At 38.0% G+C, this 19,011-nt stretch overlaps 1 protein-coding gene across 1 annotated transcript in view; it reads right to left on the reverse strand.

The window, feature by feature from the left end:
• The window catches only part of SLC6A13 (solute carrier family 6 member 13), a 67,981-nt gene extending 64,053 nt beyond the window's left edge, over positions 1–3,928 (reverse strand). The window contains exon 1 of the mRNA XM_072654080.1: positions 3,844–3,928. The gene's annotated coding sequence lies outside the window, so the exon portion shown is untranslated. The remainder of the gene's footprint in view (positions 1–3,843) is intronic.
• Positions 3,929–19,011: the final 15,083 nt, after the last annotated feature.

The following is a 19,011-nucleotide window of genomic DNA, read 5'->3' on the forward strand; positions in this document are numbered from 1 at the left end:
TGTGATTAAAGGTGCAGTGACTATGTATATGAAATACACTAGGCTCACTCAAGTGCTAGGGGTTGAGTGGGCAGGGGGGAGGGAGGAGAGTTGGTGACAAACCAATGTTATTGAAACTATCCCTGACTAAGCAGCTAAGACAGACCCTCAGCTACTCAATACTGATCCCATTTAACAGGAACATAGGGGGCACATAGATAAAGAAAACAGCTCCAAGTTACAAAAATTGGTCTCATGGATGTTCAATCCACTCAGGTATGAACCACAGAGATCCAAATAAGAACTGAACCAAATCAGACAAGCTATTTAAAACATTCAAAACAGGTTTGCTCTCTATATGATTGTCACATGCAGAGAACCAAGGAGGTTCAGGTTCAAAGGTCAAGACAGGAGTGACACTGAAAGAGTGTGCCCAAAATGGTATACTGCTTCAATTATGAACAATCTGGACACAAACTAAATGCACATAAGAGAATCTAATATTACTAATATAACTCTTCCAGGCTGGCATAAAAAAAAGTGGAGTCAGAGTCTGTGAAAAATCAGTAAGTACAGCCCAAATCCAACTGATCCATGGCTATAAAAATGATTTGGATACTTTGGACAAGAGAACTCTACAGGAAGCATGAAACTCATGGTTGGTACATTCAGAGAAAAGCTCAGCTGATCCTGACAAAGGATGTAAGCAGCTGACCTGGTATGCATAAACATCTTTACTCTAGAAAAGGCCATCCTAGAGCAGAGGTATCAAACACACAGTCTCCTGACCATATATGGCCTGAGACACTCCCAAATGCAGCCCAAATGAGATTAAAATGTAATTGGGAAATATTTAACAAAAACAAAATAAAAATACAATTTACATTTTAAAACTAAGTCAACATGCAGCCCACAAGGAGTCTTTTGTACAGATTAGTGGCCTTGTCTCCATTTGAGTTTGATACCATTGCCCTAGAGGAAGGCCCTTTGGTTCAGATATGCCACACATATCCAACCAGAAACCAGAGGACTTCTGCAGTCACCAAAGTATTGGAGTCAGCATGTGACCTCTAATTATAATGTCACCAGGAGCAAGACCAGAGGCACAGGATAAGAGCCCCGCTGCCAATGGACTTGTACTTTAGCATTTCTAAGGATCAAGAAGATATAGAGACACATGACTAGTATGTCACTCACCTGAAAAATTATTTGAGGGAAGCCTATTGCCTAGGATTAGTTTCAGCTCAAAAGAGCATGGAAAGCTATAAGTGATAGTATAAATTTAAAGTTTGTTGTCAGGAATTCCTGCTAAGGGATCATATCTTGCTATAAAATCTTGGTGCTTTGAGAAAATGCAAGCTCATACACCACTGGAGAGTCACCCTAAGTGATTAAGAGAAGATGGTTTAGCATTCTACAGAAGAGCCCCAGAAGAGAGCCATGGCCCTTTGAAAAACATGCACCATCACATATAGCCAGTATTAGAGCTAATCAGACTCCTTGGTGGTTGTTGCTGCTTGTCCTCCATTCTCAAAGAGAACCAATTACATGAGTAGGGTGATGTTTTTAATTTGCATGTGAATTGGATTTAACTGAGGCAGAGCTGTGCAAAGTCATCAGCCCCACTATCTCCACCATAGTCATCAGAGTCCAGAGGCAAGTCATAGGTCAGGATGACTGGTACTGGCCCAGAATGCAGTGAGAGACTTTGCCCTTCTTGAGTTAATGTCTTCCCAAGGTCTCAGTTTGTCTGAGGCAACACACATTCAGTAGTCAAAGGCTAGGTAAAAATTGAGGTAAAAGATGGCCTACTTAGCCTTCACAAAAGAATCAATCAGGGAGGGGAAGACCCTCAGAGTTTCTGAGAAGAGAAATAATTTCTATTTACACTCACTCTCAGACTCCTTGGAAAACAGAAAGACAAAAGCATGGGAGAGTTGAGCAACCAGATTCCTATAAAGACATATCCACCAAACACAACAAAAAAGATGACATTAAAGGATTACCCATATAAGGAGGGTCCAGGGCAAAATCCAAAGGAAGAGGAAGTAGAATTTATGTAAAGCATTTGGGAAGACTTCTTGGGAAACCTCTTTTATAGATAAGTCTAGAGGGGCTAAGTCTAGAGGACAACTCTTTCCTGCCCACTATTTCAGCTATGACAGTCCTAAGGGAACAGTAGCCCTCTATGGTGTCTTATCTTCTAGAAACTAGAGATATACCCATTTGCCCTAAATTACAGATTGAACAAGATTTCAAGCTGAAAAACAGTGACCAAATAGGAGGAGGGAGATGGGGTATTCACAAGTAGCTGTAAGTCATCCCAGAGGGTGCTTGGTTTATCAATGATGAGGCATGATGGGCTAAGGATGATGAAAAAGAATGTTACCCATATACCCCCACCAACGTTTGCTGGCATAGGGCAGTCCACTACATTTTAAGGAAGATGGTATATTACAGGCATGTCACTGACCCCAACTCTCTCTCTAGGCTGGACATTCTGGTAGGTTGGGGTGGTTCCCCATAGGGTGTGGCCATGCAGCTACAACTCTCTCAGAGTCCTAGGGGTAATCCTGATGTGGAAGGACTGTAGGTTAACTGCTTATTACTTTAGTTTGTGAGCCTCCACCCATGTTCTACTCAAAGAAACAGATCAAACAATATGACACCAATAATTCTTAATCATGAAACATTTATTAAATACAAAGGCAAAACCAAAAATAATCATTATATAATGATCTACCCATAAATCATTCTCTCCCATCAATGTACAAAGTATCCATGGGGGAAAGTGGGCACAAGTTTGCAGAAATCTAGCAGAGATGCATAGGTAGAGAAATTCACGTGTCTGGACCAACTCACAACTCTGGACTACTAGTCTGGATGTCAGTCTCCATAAGAGACAATCTGCAAAACTCATCTGCTCCTGGGCAAGACTGTTTCTCTTCTGGGTGGTCACTTCTGGTTTCTTTACAGGTCCTTACTAGCTACTACTCTTGGGCTGCTGAAGAAGGTGTTACTGCTCTTTTAATGAAGCCAGAAGCTCTGGGGCTACAGAGCAATTTATGTCTATTCACTTCTTGTTTGTCCTTAATTTTTCAAAAATAACCAATGATATGACTCAGCTAGACTCTCAGGAAACCGGTTTGTTTACTCAATTTTCCTGGACTTTCCCATCTACAGCAGTAGGTGACAGTAAAAACCTTTCAAGATAGTGGTAGTAAAAGGAAGTAAAGCCTAGCTAACCTTTCCTTTCCCCAGTCAGCTCTTCAAATGGCTGAAGATTCTTCTTTCCTCCAATCAGCTCAACTCCCAGCACTAGCTGCAAAGCCTATTATCCTGCATTAATTTGGTCTTGGCTAGGTTCGCATTAAAGAAGCTGTTCTTTTCTCCTGCTCTTCTAATTCTTCTCCATTCAGTTTCAAGCCATTCTGCTTCTCTCTCTGGACACCAACTCCATTTGCTGTCTGACCCCTGCCTCAAAGCAGGGTCTCCTTGTGTAAAGCAACTCACCTCTACCTTAGGGTGAGAAACCAAAATTCACCCATGGATCACAAGACCAATTCCAGACAAACAATGCACAACTATACCATAGTTACCCCAAAAAAAGTGCTAGTTAGGCTTTTATAGCTATCACCCTTGAAATCCACATAGCACTCATACAAGTGAGTTGTTGGAGGAAATGATACTTCAGTTATCTTTAATTTCTTTAAGTATGTTTTCTCTGAAAGGTTGCTTTCTCTCATGTCCACATAGAAGTTTCCTCTGAGAAGCTGTTTTATTTCAATATTTCTCACACAAATATACTATTTTCCTATACCTTTCAATAAATAAAAATGTCTAAATATGAAAGAGACAACTTACAATGGCATCCAATGTATTTTTCAGAAGCTGTACATTTTTAACTGAGAAGAAAGTATAGCAGGAAGGCACATTCTCACTCTCAAGGTTGAGTTAAATACTTCCATCTCATTCATGGGAGACTGTTGTAATCCTTCTTGTGCATGCAGCATCCATATGTAACCAGGAACACATGTAATGATGAAAGAGAGACAGAAACCCCAAGTTATATAAAGACCTGGAGTAAGTCTGCACATGTAAATCCATATGACCATAGTATAGAACCACATGCACCTGGGAGTGGCACCCAATGGGCTCAAGAAAACTCTAACAGGGGAATTGTTGCAAAGATGGAAGAGGATATAGGAGCAGAATAGCCCCATTTTTTTCACAACTAATCCACTGAGGATGAAAAATGAGAATAAGGCTGAGTAAAGATCAAGAAATCTAAGGAGAAACTATAGTAAGTGCATCTTCCCAACCCAGGTCTACATGAAGAAACATCCAGAAACTTGTGGGTACTAGGGGAGGAATCCAGCCCCAAAAAACTGGCCAAGGAATCCAAGTACATGGAAGTCTTCCTCATGGAGTCCGAATGCAGATCGAAGCATACTATTTGTTCTTTTTTGTTTTGTTTTTTTCTTTCTTATCATTCTTCTCATTTGTTCCTTCTCAACATGACTAATGTGAAAATATTAACATGATCATTAATCATCAGATTGCTTGCCTTCTTGAGGAGAGGGGTGGAGAGGGAAGGTAGGAAGGCAGAAAAAAATGTAACTTAAAATCTTATTGAAAACTATCTTTCCATTTGATTGGTAAAACTTAAATGCTATTGGGGGGGGGAATCTATTATATTTCAGGTGAACTTAAAAAAGCAAGAGTAGCAATCATGGTCTTAGACAAAGTACAGTAAAAGACACAATTACAAAAGATAAACAGGGAACCTATGTTATATCTACAGGTACCATAGATAATAAGTCACTATCAGCATTTAGTATATATACATTGAATTACATATCATCTAAACTTATATATTAATTGAATTTCAAGAAGAAATAAGACAACCAAAATTTATTTTTGCTTAATTTTATGCCAACAAAATTAATAACTTAGATTAAATGGCTGAATATTTACAAAAAGTATAAAATCCTGAAGATGAACATAAGAATTAGAGAATTTAAATAATTCTGTTTCAGAAAAAGAAACAGGACCAGTGACATACAAAAACCCAAAGAAAAACCTCCAAGACTAGATGGCTTTACAAATGAATTCTATCAAACATCTGAAGAATTGATTTTCACATTACATACACTATTTCCAAAAAGAATAAAAAAGGAATCCTACCATACAAATATACTGTAGATAAATAAACCAGGAAGAGATAGGCAAGTGCTAACAATCATCTATTAAGTGCTTACTATATGCCAGGCCTTGTGTTGTGTTAGGGATACAAATACAAGCAAAAAGATATTAACTACCCTCAAGGAGCTTACATTCTCATGATTGGGGTGGGGGAAGAGATATATAAAAGAGGAGGAGGAGGAGGAGGAAAGGAATGCATGTGGGGTCATGGTAATGAAGTGCAGAATGTAAGATACACAGCTCAAAAAGGAATGAAATATGGTTGGCCTAAGCCTGTCCCCAAGATGGAGGCCCCAGAAAGAACTCCACAAAAGGAGAAAAGGACAAGAATAGGGGAGAGTATTTCAAAGTAAGAAGGCCCCAGGTACTGGGTGGTTGGGAGCTTTAGGTTAAGAAGGCAGTTTAATTATAATGACTAAATCCAGAAGAATGAAAAGCACAGAGCAGAGGGCAATGAAGACATAACAGAGAAAGAAAACTGTAAACCAATATATTTAATTAATATGGTAAAAATATAAACAAAATATTAGCAAAGAAGTTATAAAAACATATTAAAAAGATTGTACGCTATGACCAGTTTGGATTTATATCAAGAATGCAGGATGGATTAAATATTAGGAAAACCATAAACAAAAGGCATTATTAAAATATTAAACAGCCATTATTAACAAAATTCACAAGAATTAAAATCACATTATTATATCAACAGACAATGAATTCTGATAAAATATAGCACTGTAAAGCACTCTTTATAGCAATAAAAATAGACCTAAATTATTAGAGAAATATTCATTGTTCATGGGTAGGCAATGAAAATACAATAAAAATGACACTACTATCTAAATAAAGCTATTTATCTAATGTCATGCCAATCAAACTACCAGAGTATTACTTTATAGAACTGGGGTGGGGGAATATTATCTAGAAGAACAAATAGTCCAGAATCTCACGAATTCTGGGAAGATGGTGGAATAGGTCAGAAAATTCCAAGATCTCCAGATTTCCCCCACAAATAAGACAAAATAGCGCCTCAGGGAGAATGTAGAGTAGTAAAAATAAATAAGAGTTGTAGTAGAACAGTGGTCCTCCTGGAACAACCAGAGAAGATCTGAAGGACTGATATTTGGTGTCTGTGAAGGGTAAACATCTCCAGGCTAGTTCCACTGAAGCAGCAAGTGGTGAGCCCTGGGGCTAGCTTGGTTGGGAGGTTGGGTCAGCCCCAATCACAGGGATTTTCACCTCCCAGACAGTGTGGGGTATCAGGCATCTGAGTGGGAAAGATTGAGGGAACCTTTGTTGATAAGGGACACCAAGCCCATCTGTGCTGCCCAGACACCACTCTAGGTGAGTGAGTACAGAAGCAATGGGGTTGGGGATGCTGCTGGCTGTGAGTACATACAGGAAGGCAGAGTTCTTGGTTTCAGTTCCAGGTCCAAGAGGGAGAACTGAAGGAGGATCTGAGGTCAGAAGCACCATCCCCCACACCTCAGGACTAAAGGTGATTACAATAATAAACTGCTACAAATAAAAAAAAAATGAGCAGGCAAGGGAGAAAGAATACAATCATGAAGAGTTACTATGGGAATATAGAGGACCAGGGTTCCTCTTCAGCGGAGAATAGTGAAACAAAAAAACCTCTCCTGAACCAAAGGGTAACATCAAATGGTCACCTGCCCAAAAAGAATTCATACAAGAACTTAAAAAAGACTTTAAAAATCAAATGAGAGAGATTAAGGAAATTTTAAAGAAAATAATAAGAACAATCCAAGAAAAATAAGATTATGAATAGAAAATCAACAAACTGGAAAAGGAGATCCAGGATCTTAAGGAAGAAAACAACTCCTTGAAAATTAAGAGTCTGGCAAGGGAAAGCCTGTGAAAGTACAAGACATCAAGAAATAATAAAACAAAATACAAAGAATAAAAAAAAAAGTAAGAAAATTTTTCATAAGAAAAACAACTGATCTGGAGAAGAGATCAAGAAGAGAAAGCATAAGAATAATCAGACTACCTGAAAGCTAGGATCAAAAAAAGAATCTTGATAAGAGTAATACAAGAAATAATTAAAGTATTCTGAAGTATTAGCACAAGAAGGGAAAGTAGAAATAGAAAAAATCTACTAATCACCACTTGAAAGAGATACTACTGGGAAAAACTACAGGGATATCATAGCTAGATTCCAAAACTCCCAGCTCAAGGAGAAAATATTGTGAGAAACGAGAAACAAAATAACTCATTATGACAATCACAGTTAGAATCACATAAAATCTAGCAGCAGCTGCACTTAAAAAAAAAACCCACAGATCTCAGAACATTATATGCTGAAGAACAAAAGAACTGGGGTTATGATTGAAAATATCATACTTAGCAAAGTTAAGTATAATCTGAATGGGAAAAAAAGGGGGGACATTCAATGAATTGACAGACTTTCAGGATTTTGTTGCAAAAAGATCAGAATTTAATAGAAAATTTGACATATAAGATTCAAGAGAAATATAAGATACACTTCAAAGACTAATTATAAGGGACTCAGTAAGGACAGACTGTTTCTTTTTCACGTGAGGAAATGTAAAACATACGTGTAAGATTGCTATTAGTAACTGAGTAGTTCAAAAGAAAGAGTGAGGCAGACCTGAGTATGATGTGATTCTAAATAGTAAAACTTTTTAGAAAAAGGTAAAATGAGTAATTATCTTATAAAAATGCGGTATGAAAGGAAGAACCAACACAGAGGAATTAGATGCGGGAGGAGGTCTAGTAGTTCTGAAACACTACTTTTATTAGGAATGCAGTAAGGAGGGAAATATAGGTATAAAAAACTCTTCTCAGTTCAGAAAGAAATAAAAAGCTAAGGGGGTAGGGAAAGGGGAAAGGATAAGGGAGAGATTTTTAGAGAGAACTTTACTCACATCATATCTGGGTAAAAGAACAATACATATATTCAGAAGGGAATAAATTTAACAAGAATATATTTATAAATATATAAATGAATTTATTATATATTTATTATTATTTTATATATATGATTTATATTATATAAATTTACATGTATTTATATAATTATATAAATAAATAAAGTTATGAAGAAACAAGAGGGCAAGGGGAAAGGTGGAGGGAGAGAATAAGGGAGGTATCTTTGTGAGAGGGTAGATTAAGTAACAGGAGAGTGAGGTAGCAGGTAGAAGTTAAGCAGAGGAGATAAGAGAGATAGGAAATAAGACAGACACATAAAATAAAGATCAGAAGTAGAATATATTAGGGGAAAAAAGGCAAGGGTAGTAATCATGATCTCATGCAAAGTTAAAGCTAAAATAGACTTAATCCAAAGATAATGTAAGGAAACTACACTGTATGTCAGCCATATTAATCAATATTGTTTTAGACTATTTAAAATAACTAGACGGTACAAGGTTGGAATATTGCTGTGGTGTTAGAAGTGATGAATTGGTGAACTTAGGAAAATATGGAAAGACTTAGACTTATGAAGGAAGAGGTTATCCACCTTCAGAGAAAAGTATAGTACAGTCTTACAGAGATGCACATGAAGGTATATGGCTATACATGAGTACAATTATAGATATCTAAGTATATGTATGTCTATATACGTGTGTATATAGTATACATCAGGCCTGCATAACATATGACCTACAGGCTTCTTGGAGCCCAAAGGATCTTAGGCCACCCGTGAAAAATGTAGGGTTGTCACTGTGTACTCTTCTGTTTGTCATATGACCCTCGGCAACCAACCATTGCCAATCTGTCGGTAGCCTAAACTTTCTGTGGCCAGAAGTCTACAAGTTGTGCAGGTCTGCTATACATACATACACACGTGCATGCATGCATGTACATATGTGTGTATACATATATGTACACACATATATACAGACACACAAGTATGTACATATATACACACACAAATACACATATTTATATACATATCTACCTATCTCTATATCTATCCATCTATCTATCTCCATGCTTAATTGTAGTCCTTTAATGGGGGGAAGGAAGAGGGGAGAAGAACAAAGTGAAAAGTGCACAGCAGAGAACAGAAGAAAACTTACAAGGAAGCAAAGAAAAGATGGACAGCTCCAAACACAATGTGTGGTATTTATTATATAGGCTTTTTAAATGGAAATTTGTTGCTGTATATTATACATTCTCTCTTCTGTGAACATGGCAATGCTCTTTTTCTTTTTTTCTTATTTCATATGTAAGTTTACGTTTCTTTTTCTTTTATTATTGTGTATTTGTCCTATGAAGTTTGGATTCAATCAAAGGGCCACATTTGAGGACCTAGATTTGTTCTATGAATTCCAGTTCAAAATAATCAATAAAAAAACCTATAATTGTTTTTAAAAGAATCTCAAGGGAAATGATGAAACAAGAGAAAGGAGGGAGACTTCAAATGACTACAAATCAGTATTCATAAAAACCATTTGATCCTATTTTCAAAAGTGGAAAGGTTGATGAGTGGAATAAATTAGATACACAAGATAATAGAAGCAGACAAGCAATAGAATAGTACGCAAGAAACCAATAGATGCCAGCTATTAGGATGAGAACTTGATTTTCTGCAAAATATTTTCAGGAAAACTGGAAAGTAGTGTGGTAGAAATTAAGTTTAGACCATAATCTTGCACCATATATCACAATAAACTCCAAATGGATATACATCTTAGACATAAAAGGTCACACTATAAACAAAATGGAGGAGCAGGAAAGAATATAGCTTTTGCAGCTATGGATGGGAAAAATTATTGATCAGACAAAGGCTAGAAAAGATCTTAGATGATAAATGAACAATTTTAATTACATAAAATTGAAAATCCCCTATATAAACAAAATCAGTGCAGTTAAAATTAAAACGTGTGGATAGAATATAAAAGGGGGGATCTTTGTATTATACTTTTTGATAACATTCTAATGTTCAAGATATATAAAGAATTTATCCAAATATAGAATAAGAGCCATTTCCCAAAAAAGACAAATGGTCAGAGAATATGAATAGGCAGATCTCAATGGAAGAATTCCAAGTTATCCACAACCATATTAAAGTGTCCTAAATCACCACTAAAGAAATGCAGATTTAAACTCTTCTGTATACTCATTAGACTGGCAAAAAAAATGCCAAATTACAAACTTATGTGAAAGGGATGTAGGAAAACAGACACATTAATATCTTGCTGGTGGCAATTGGTCCAGCCATTGTGAAAAATAATTTGGAACATACCCAAAAAATTGGGCAAAACCTTTCAATAATATTACTACTAGGCTTATGTTGCCAAAAGATAAGAGAAAGTAGAAAGGGCTCTCCATGTATAAAAATATAATAGTAGCTCTTTTTGGTATAGCAATAAACTGGAAACAAGTATCTCACTGTAGAATGGATGAATAAATTATATGTTACAACTGTATGGAATATTATTGCACCATAAGAAATGATTAAAGGACAGTTTTATATGAATCTGAAAAGAACCAATGCAAAGTGAAGTAAGTAAAACTAAAAGAACAAATTATATAATTATACAATGATTAAAGTAATGTAAAGAAAAACAATTCTGTAAGACTTAAAAAGTCTAATCCAAAGGTGGAGAACCTGTAGCCTTGAAGCCACATGGAGTCTTCTAGATCTTTAAGCGTGGCCTTTTGACTGAACCCAAATAATCTGTTTTGTGAAGTTTGGATTCAATCAAAAGGCTGCACTTGAGAACCTAGATTTTGTTCTATGAAGTTTGGACTCAATCAAAGGGCCACACTTGAGGACCTAGAGGACCACACGTGACCTTGAGGCCACAGGTTCCCCACCCCTGAACTAGACCTATCCCTTCACTGCTGACTGAATCATGTAGACTGCATGGGTCTCAAGAGAAGGAAGGCCCAATCAGTTGGAAAAGTTTAAAAAGGACAGAGTTTCTTGATGTATTCCACAAAATAGAACTTTCCTGAGGTCAGTGAACTGAGATATGAGGCCATTCTGCAGTTCTATTAAGTTAAATGAAATCTGTTCTATATTTGTTTCATTAGCCAGAGTGCTGATGGAGTAGTTAAGGGATATTTGGTGTAAATCAGAATTAACCAGTTCCCTAGGCTGTCTTGGGTAGACACAAATCAAAGAGGTTTTGTGAAAGACTTCACCCACCTTAAAAAAAATCCCCCAAATTATCTCTGAATCCTTTATGCCAGGGTCCTCTTGACACAGAGGGCACAGCTACTTTACAACTGAGTAAACTGAGACTTTTAGAGGTTAAATGACTTGGCCAAGGTCACACAGCTAAGTGAAAAAGCCAGGAATCAAACCTAGGTCTTAAAGAAGTGAGATTTTGAGAGCTTGGACTGTGCTTTATACTTCATCTATTTCCCTCACAGCATTCCACACTGTGCTAAACACATAGTAAGAGTTCAATATTTATGAATTCATTTATTCAACAAATATTTATTAAGGATGCACTGTGTGCTGCGTACCATGTTGGGCAATGGAAAAGATACAAAATCTAGACAAAACTTAGTTCATCTTCTTGCAGAGCTCCTAGTCACAGGAGGAAGATGACATAAACACAGATACTACGATGTGCAATGTGCCATGATGACAGGTGCCTTAGAGAAGGGCAAACAAAGTACTTTATAAGATTTGAGGGAAAATGTCATCACCAACTAAAGGATCAAGAAGGTCTTCTCAGAGGAGAGGGTATCTGAGTTATATTTTAAACAATGGGTGAAAATTTAACAGGCAAAGGGTGAATGGGGCAGAAAGATTAGCTTGAGCAAAGGTGATGGAAAGCATGTGGAATGTCCAGGAGGGTAAGTCATCTGATTTGGTTAGAGGCCTGTTTTGGAAGTGAGGAGGAAGAGATAAAGATTGATAGAGTGGCAAGAGATCATGAAAGGTCAGACAAAAGAGCCTGAATGACATACTTCATAAGCAATTAAGGACCCATTGGGAGACGATGGCAGCAGTCCAGAAAGTTGCTTATGAGGACCCACACTAGGGTGATGGCCATGGGAATAGAATGGAATAGATGGATATAAGAGATGTTGCAGAGTTGGAATGAATTTGAGAGGTGTTGCGGCAGCATGAAATGAGCACTGGATTTGGAGCTGGATCTGGGGTCAAATGACAGATTATTTGTTACAATATTTTTGTTGTTGCTCAATCACTTTTCAGTCATGTCCAACTCTTCATGAACCCATTTGGGATTTTCTTGGCAGAGATACTGGAGTGGTTTGCCATTTCCTTCTCCAGCTCATTTTACAGATGAGGAAACTGAGGTAAACAGGCTTAAGTGATTTGCCAAGGGTCACACAGCTAGTAAGACCAGATCTGAACTCATGAAGATGAATCTTTCTGACTCCAGGCCCAGTGCTTTATCCACTGAACCACCGAGCTGCATATACTATTACCGTACTATACTATGTTATACTATATGCTATAACTATACTATACCATACCATGCAATACTATACAATGGTACCATACCATACCATGATATACGATATATGATATATGCCATGATATGATACAATATAACATAACATAGTTTCCACTTGTGTGACCTTGAGTTTCATCTTTCTGGGTCTCTTCTGCAAAATGAAGGGATTGAACTACATGGCTTCTAAGGTCCCTTCCACCTATAAACCCATAAACTTGGAGAAGAATCAGATAAAGGTACAGTGGGAGAAGAACAGTTAAATGGACATTTTGTTGTTGATAAAGCTATCCTACATGCACCACTAATTGAGAATACTTGTTATCTCTTTCAAGGTTCACACTGTCAAAGTTCAAGACACCTTCAGAAAACAAACATCAAGAAGAGAAAAAGCTATGAAATGGATCGACTCCTTGTGCCAGAAAGCTACCTCTACCAAAATCTAAGTCTAAGCCACGTTTCTAGCCAAAGTGTTCTAGGAAAAATGAGTGTTCCTCCTCTTCTAAGAGCTCTTGGGAAAGAGATTCCCCAGCTTGGCTCCATCCCACAGCTTTGATGTACTTATTTATATACAGGAAAGCCTTTTGTTTCACTCAAGACCTCCAACTGCTACTGACTTGTTTCTTGTTCTACAAGTACAGCTGATCATGCATTTGAAGGTTTTTTGTTGGTAGTGGTTTTTTTAAGGACAGCCTTAACCTTCTCTTCTCCAAGATAAATAACCACAATTCTTTTCATCTTTCCTCACAGGTCCTATTTTTCAAACCTTTTGTCACTTTCACTGCTTTTTTCTGGATGCCTTCCAGGTTTCTCAGAACCTTGCTGAATTGCAGAGTCTAAAACTGGACAGAGCATTTTATGAGGGCCATGCTGACTACAATGGAATGACTGCTTCATTGTTCCTACACGTGCATATTCCTGTTTACATGGTCTATTTATTTTAATTTTATTTTAATGGCTAGCTCCTTGGTTTCAACTGATCCGGAAAGAGAGCAAAATGACAGCTGGGTACAAGCCCAGGCAGCCAAATGTCAACAGCAAGAAAATACTGAAGTTGAGTCACTCTCAGAATGAGATGGAAGTTTTTCAGAGGAGAAATCCTGGTGCTTTGAAAGGGAAAATCCAGAAGATACTGTGTACAGAATGGAGGAAGAGCCAATAGTTGTATGGTAGAAAGAGCACTGGGTTAGGAGTGAAAAATCTAATTCTGGCACTGTCACACACTGGTTGTTTGAGCTTGAGTACCTGCTATGTGCTAGGCACTTCATGCATCATATTTCATTTGATATTTACCAACAGCGCTTGGAGACAGATGTTATTATTATCCTCAGATGAAGAAAATGAGGTAAACAGAGGTTAAATGATTTGCCCAGGGTTACACAGCTAATAAGTATCTGAGGCCAGATTCAAACTCAGGTCTTCCTGACTCCAAGCCCAGTGTTCTATCCATTGTGCCACCTAGTTGCCTCTGTACAATGGCAAGGTCCAGAAATAGAAGGAATGTAAGCACAAAAGGCATGAATAAAACTTAATTAAAGAAATTTCTTTAAATGGGGCACCTTCCATCTTTATAAGTGTTACTAGAGCTGACAAGACTATTTTGGAAAAAGGAGATATTACTGCCCCTAGAAGTTCTTTTATCGCTCCAATAATGTTGGTCTTCCTGAATTTTTATTACTACAGCACAGTCTCTTAAACTTTAAATTTCTTGATGTCAAGATACAAACTTTTCTCTTGATATGGTAAAGATGTAGGCAGCATAGTGGATGGAGCTCTGGACCTGGCATTAGGAAGTCTTGAGTTCAAATCCAGCCTCAGACACTTACTGAGTGAACCTGGGTAAATTTCTTAAGTGCTCCCTTCCTCAGTTTCCCCATCCATAATATTTGTTGAGTCATTCTAGTTGTGTCCAACTCTTCATGACCTCATCTGGAGTTTCTTCACAAAGATACAGGAGTGGTTTGCCATTTCTTTCTCCAGCTCATTTTACAGACGAGAAAACTGAGGCAAAGAAGGTTAAGTGATTTATGCAGGATCACACAGCTAGTAAGTGTCTGAGGCCAGACTTGAACTCAGGTCTTCCTGACTCCTGGCCCTGCGCTCTATCCACTGGACCAATTAGCTGCTGCAAGATAGACTCCTGCATTCCCCCAGACTTATGTAGTCTTTGTACACTTGACAGTAGGGCTGAGTGATTGATAGATGATCAGCTTGGAAGAAGGTACATGACCTTCCAGTCATACAGAGAAGAAACTTTGTCATGAGCACTGGTATAAGACAAGACCTCATTCTGGTGGCTTATTCTCAGAGGGAGAATAAGAAGAGAAGTTCAAGTTTAATTGTTTATTCCACTGCACTAGTTAGCACATGTAACGATAAATCAGTTATAAGTATACACCATGTATTAGTCAACAAGCACTTACTGATCACTTGTTATGTGCCATGTTAAAAGAAAGACAAAAGCAGTTCCTTTCCTCAAAAAGCTCACAATCTGATACATTCTGATGTAAATAATTACATACAAGATACATACAGAATAAATGGAAGGTAAAATTAGGAGGGAGGGACTTTAGCAATGACATGGCCAAGAAGGGATTTCAGCTGAGTCTTAAAGGAAGTTAGAGAAACGAAGGCAGAAGAGCATTCCAGGCACAGGAGATGGTCAGGACAAAGGCACAGAGATAAGGGATGGAGTGTCGAGAGTGGGAGGGGGTTGGGAGGAGGAGGCATGTTGCCCAGTGTCACAGGATTATAGAGAAGTAAAGCATAAGAAGACTAGAAAAACAGGAAGACTTTATTTATATTTGATCCCAGCAGTAATAATAGGGATCCATTGATCCAATGGAGTTTACTGAGTGGAGGAGGAGGGAGTGACATGGGTAGTTTGGACATAACAAGCTTGGCATACCTATCAGCCATCCCATTCAAGATGTACAAAAGAAAGTTGGTTATGTGGAACTGGAGCTCTGGAGAGAGACTAGGGTTATTTATATAGATCTGAGAACCATCTGCATAGAAATAATCAGTGAATCCCATGGGAGCTGATGAGATCATTAAGTGAGATAGCAAAGAGGGAAAAAAGAAGGCCCAGGGGGACAACCACAGTTGGTAGAAATAATGTGGATGAACATCAAGCAAAGAAGACTGAAAAGGAACCATTGGACGTGGAGGAGGAGAACCAGGAGAGAGAGCCTTGTCATAAAAATCCAACAAGGTTAGAGTATATAGGAGAAGAAAGTGATCCACAGTGTCAAAGGCCATAAAGAGGTCAAGAAGGATAAGGATTGAGGAAAGGCTATTAGATTTGGCAATTAATTCTTTATAATTTTGAGGTGGCAGTTTCAGTGTTGTTTTTAAAGAGGCCCAATGACACCATAGGATGATGTCTTGACTCACATGTAAAATGGATTTAAGTGGTGAAGAGCTGCAGGAAGTCACCAGCCTTTACTCCCTCTTCCAGGAACTGACGTCCAGGCAAGACAAAAGTCAAGATAACTGGTGATAGCTTTAGATGCAGTGAAGGATCTTAAGGTTTTTGATATGCGACCAAGCTCTAAGCACCCTACAGTTGCCTTCATGGACCACTGAAGCAAAATGTCCACTTCTGTCTATTCTGCAGGGGAAGTCTTCACATGCTTGGGGTAGACAGCTTACTAACTTACTGACAAGTTTGAGGACTGTTTGTTACCCTCAGCCAGGTTTATGCTGAGATGGTTTAAGCCACTGTGCATGCTACAACTTCTTGGAGCCACAGGAAAGCTAGTTGCCATGTAGATGCCAAAGAGGAATGAGCAATCCTGACAAGGGTTCACCAAGCCCTCATGCTAAAGGTGCTAGTCCTCCTCGCACATCCACTCAGAGTATGACAAAAATAGGAGCCATATTGCAAAGAGTTTACAAAAGAGTAAGAGAATTGGAGGCATTTAGTATAAACTGCTTTCTCATGGAGCTTAGTCAACAAGGGAAGAAGATATATAGGATAATAATTAGTGAGGAGAGCTAGATCAAATGAAGGAATTTTTAGGATCTGCAATATGAGTCCTCTTCTAACCATTGCTTAAAGATCTTCAGCAAGAGGCAATTCTATCCTTCCAAAAGCATCCCATTGCACTTTTAAAGAAACCTAATTATTAGGAAGGGCAACTAAGCAGTACATTGAATAGAATTGGGCCTGGAGTCAGGAAGACTCATTTTCCTGAGTTCAAATCCAACCTCAGATACTCACCAGCTGTGCAACCTTGGGCCAGACTTTTAATCCTGTTTGCCTATTTCTTCATTTGTAAAATGAGCTAGAAAAGGAAATGGAAAACAACTCCAGTATCTCTGCCAAGAAAACCAAGAAGATTCTGGGAAGATGGCAGTGTAGGTCAGAAAATTCCAAGCTCTCAAGATTTTCCCAAAAGAAATAAAATAGTGCCTCAGAGTGAACACAGAGCATTAAAAATAAATAAGAGTAGGGGCAGAACAGTTGTGCTTCTGGGACAATTGGAGAAGAAAAATCCCAGGATGAGATTTGGTCCCTGTGAAGAGTAAACATCTCCAGGCTAAGGACCACTTAAACAAGTGGCAAGCCCCAGGTTAGCTGTGTTGGGAGGCTGCCTGGTACCCAGCCATAGGAACTTTTCACCCCCAGGAAAGTGAGGGGAGCTGGGTGTCTGAGGCCAAGGAAGATCTAGGAAACCTCTGCTGATAAGGAACACTAGACCCAGTTGTGCTGTTGAGATGTGGTAGAGCAAAAAGGAAGCAGCACTCACCCAGTGAACACAGAAGCAGTAGGATAAGGATGCTGCTAGCTTTGGGCACTTACAGGAGACTGGAGGTCTTGGTTATAGTTCCAGGCTAGAGGCACCATCCCTTATTCTCCAGGACTAGAGGTGACTAAAAAACCTAAGCTACTACCAAAAGAAAATTTTTTAAAAATAAGAACAATCCAAGAAAAACAAAAAGATTATGAAAAGAAGGTGAACCAATTAAAAAAGGAGATCCAGAATCTTAAGCAAGAAAATGACTCCCTGGAAATCAGAATTGAGGAAGGGGAAGTCAGTGAAGTTATGAGAGATCAAGAAATAATCAAACAAAATAAAAAGAACGAAAAAATAGAAGAGAATGCGAAACATCTCGTAAGAAAAGCAAATGGTCTGGAGAACAGATCAAGAAGAGAAAACATAGAAATAATTGGACTACCTGAAAGCTATGATCAGAAAAATATTCTTGATACAGTAATACAAGAAATAATTGAAGGAAATTGTCCTGAAGCATTAGAACAAGCAGGGAAAGTAGAAATAGAAAAAATCTACCAATCGCCACCTGAAAGAGATCCTACAAGGAAAACCTATAGAATATTATAGTCAAATTCCAAAACCCCCAGCTCAAGAAACTATTACAAGCAACAAGAAAAAAAGACAATTTACATATGGTGGTGCCATAATTAAATTCACAAAAGACCTAGCAGTGGTGAACTAAAAGACTGTAGGTCTTGGAACCCTACATGTTGAAGAGCAAAAAAACTGGGGTTCCTGCCGAAAATATCATACCCAGCAAAGCTAAGCATAATTTTGAATGAAAAAAAAAGGCTGTTTAGTAAATCGTCAGACTTTCACAACTTTGTTAAAAACAAACAAACCTGAACTTAATAGACTAAAGAGAAACATAAGGTACATACCAAAGACCATTCATTACAAGGGATTCAATAAGAACAGACTGTTTACCTTTTACGTATGTAAAATGTAAAATGCATATCTAAGACTGTTATTAGTAATTGGCTGGTTCATAAGAAAGATTGGGGTAGACCTGAGTACGATACGACTTTAAAAAGTAAAACTGTTTAGGAATAGCTAAAAACAAAGTAATTATCTTGTACAAATGAGGTGCAAGACAAAGAACTGATACAGAGGAATTAGATGGGGAGGACAGCGGGTAGTTCAGGAAACTTTCATCAGGAATGGGTTCAAGAGGAAACAATGCATATATAGCTAGAAGAGTATAAAAATCTTCTAAATTTAGAAAGAAAACAGTAAAAAGATTTTTAGGAAGAAATAAAACACCAAGGAGGGGGGAGAGGATAAGGGGGAGGATTTTAAAGGGGAGGGTGAGAGAATAGGTTAAAGGGGGATATAAAAGGGCGTTTAGATAAGTGGGAATGGGAGAACAGGAAAGGATCTTTGCGGGGGGGGGCGGTTTAGATAATAGGAGGGCAAAGTAGAGGATAGAAGCAGAGGAGTCAGGAGGGATAGGAAATAAGAAAAACATAAATATAAAAACAAAGATTAGGAGTAGAATCTGTTAAATACATGTTTATGTATGTATGTGTGTGTGTACGTATGTATTTATATTTAAATATATCAATGCATGGGGCAGCTCGGTGGTGCAGTGGATAGAGCACCAGTGCAGGAGTCAGGAG

The sequence above is a fragment of the Notamacropus eugenii genome, chromosome 3 (genome assembly GCF_028372415.1).
Source record: "Notamacropus eugenii isolate mMacEug1 chromosome 3, mMacEug1.pri_v2, whole genome shotgun sequence".
NCBI lineage: Eukaryota > Metazoa > Chordata > Mammalia > Diprotodontia > Macropodidae > Notamacropus > Notamacropus eugenii.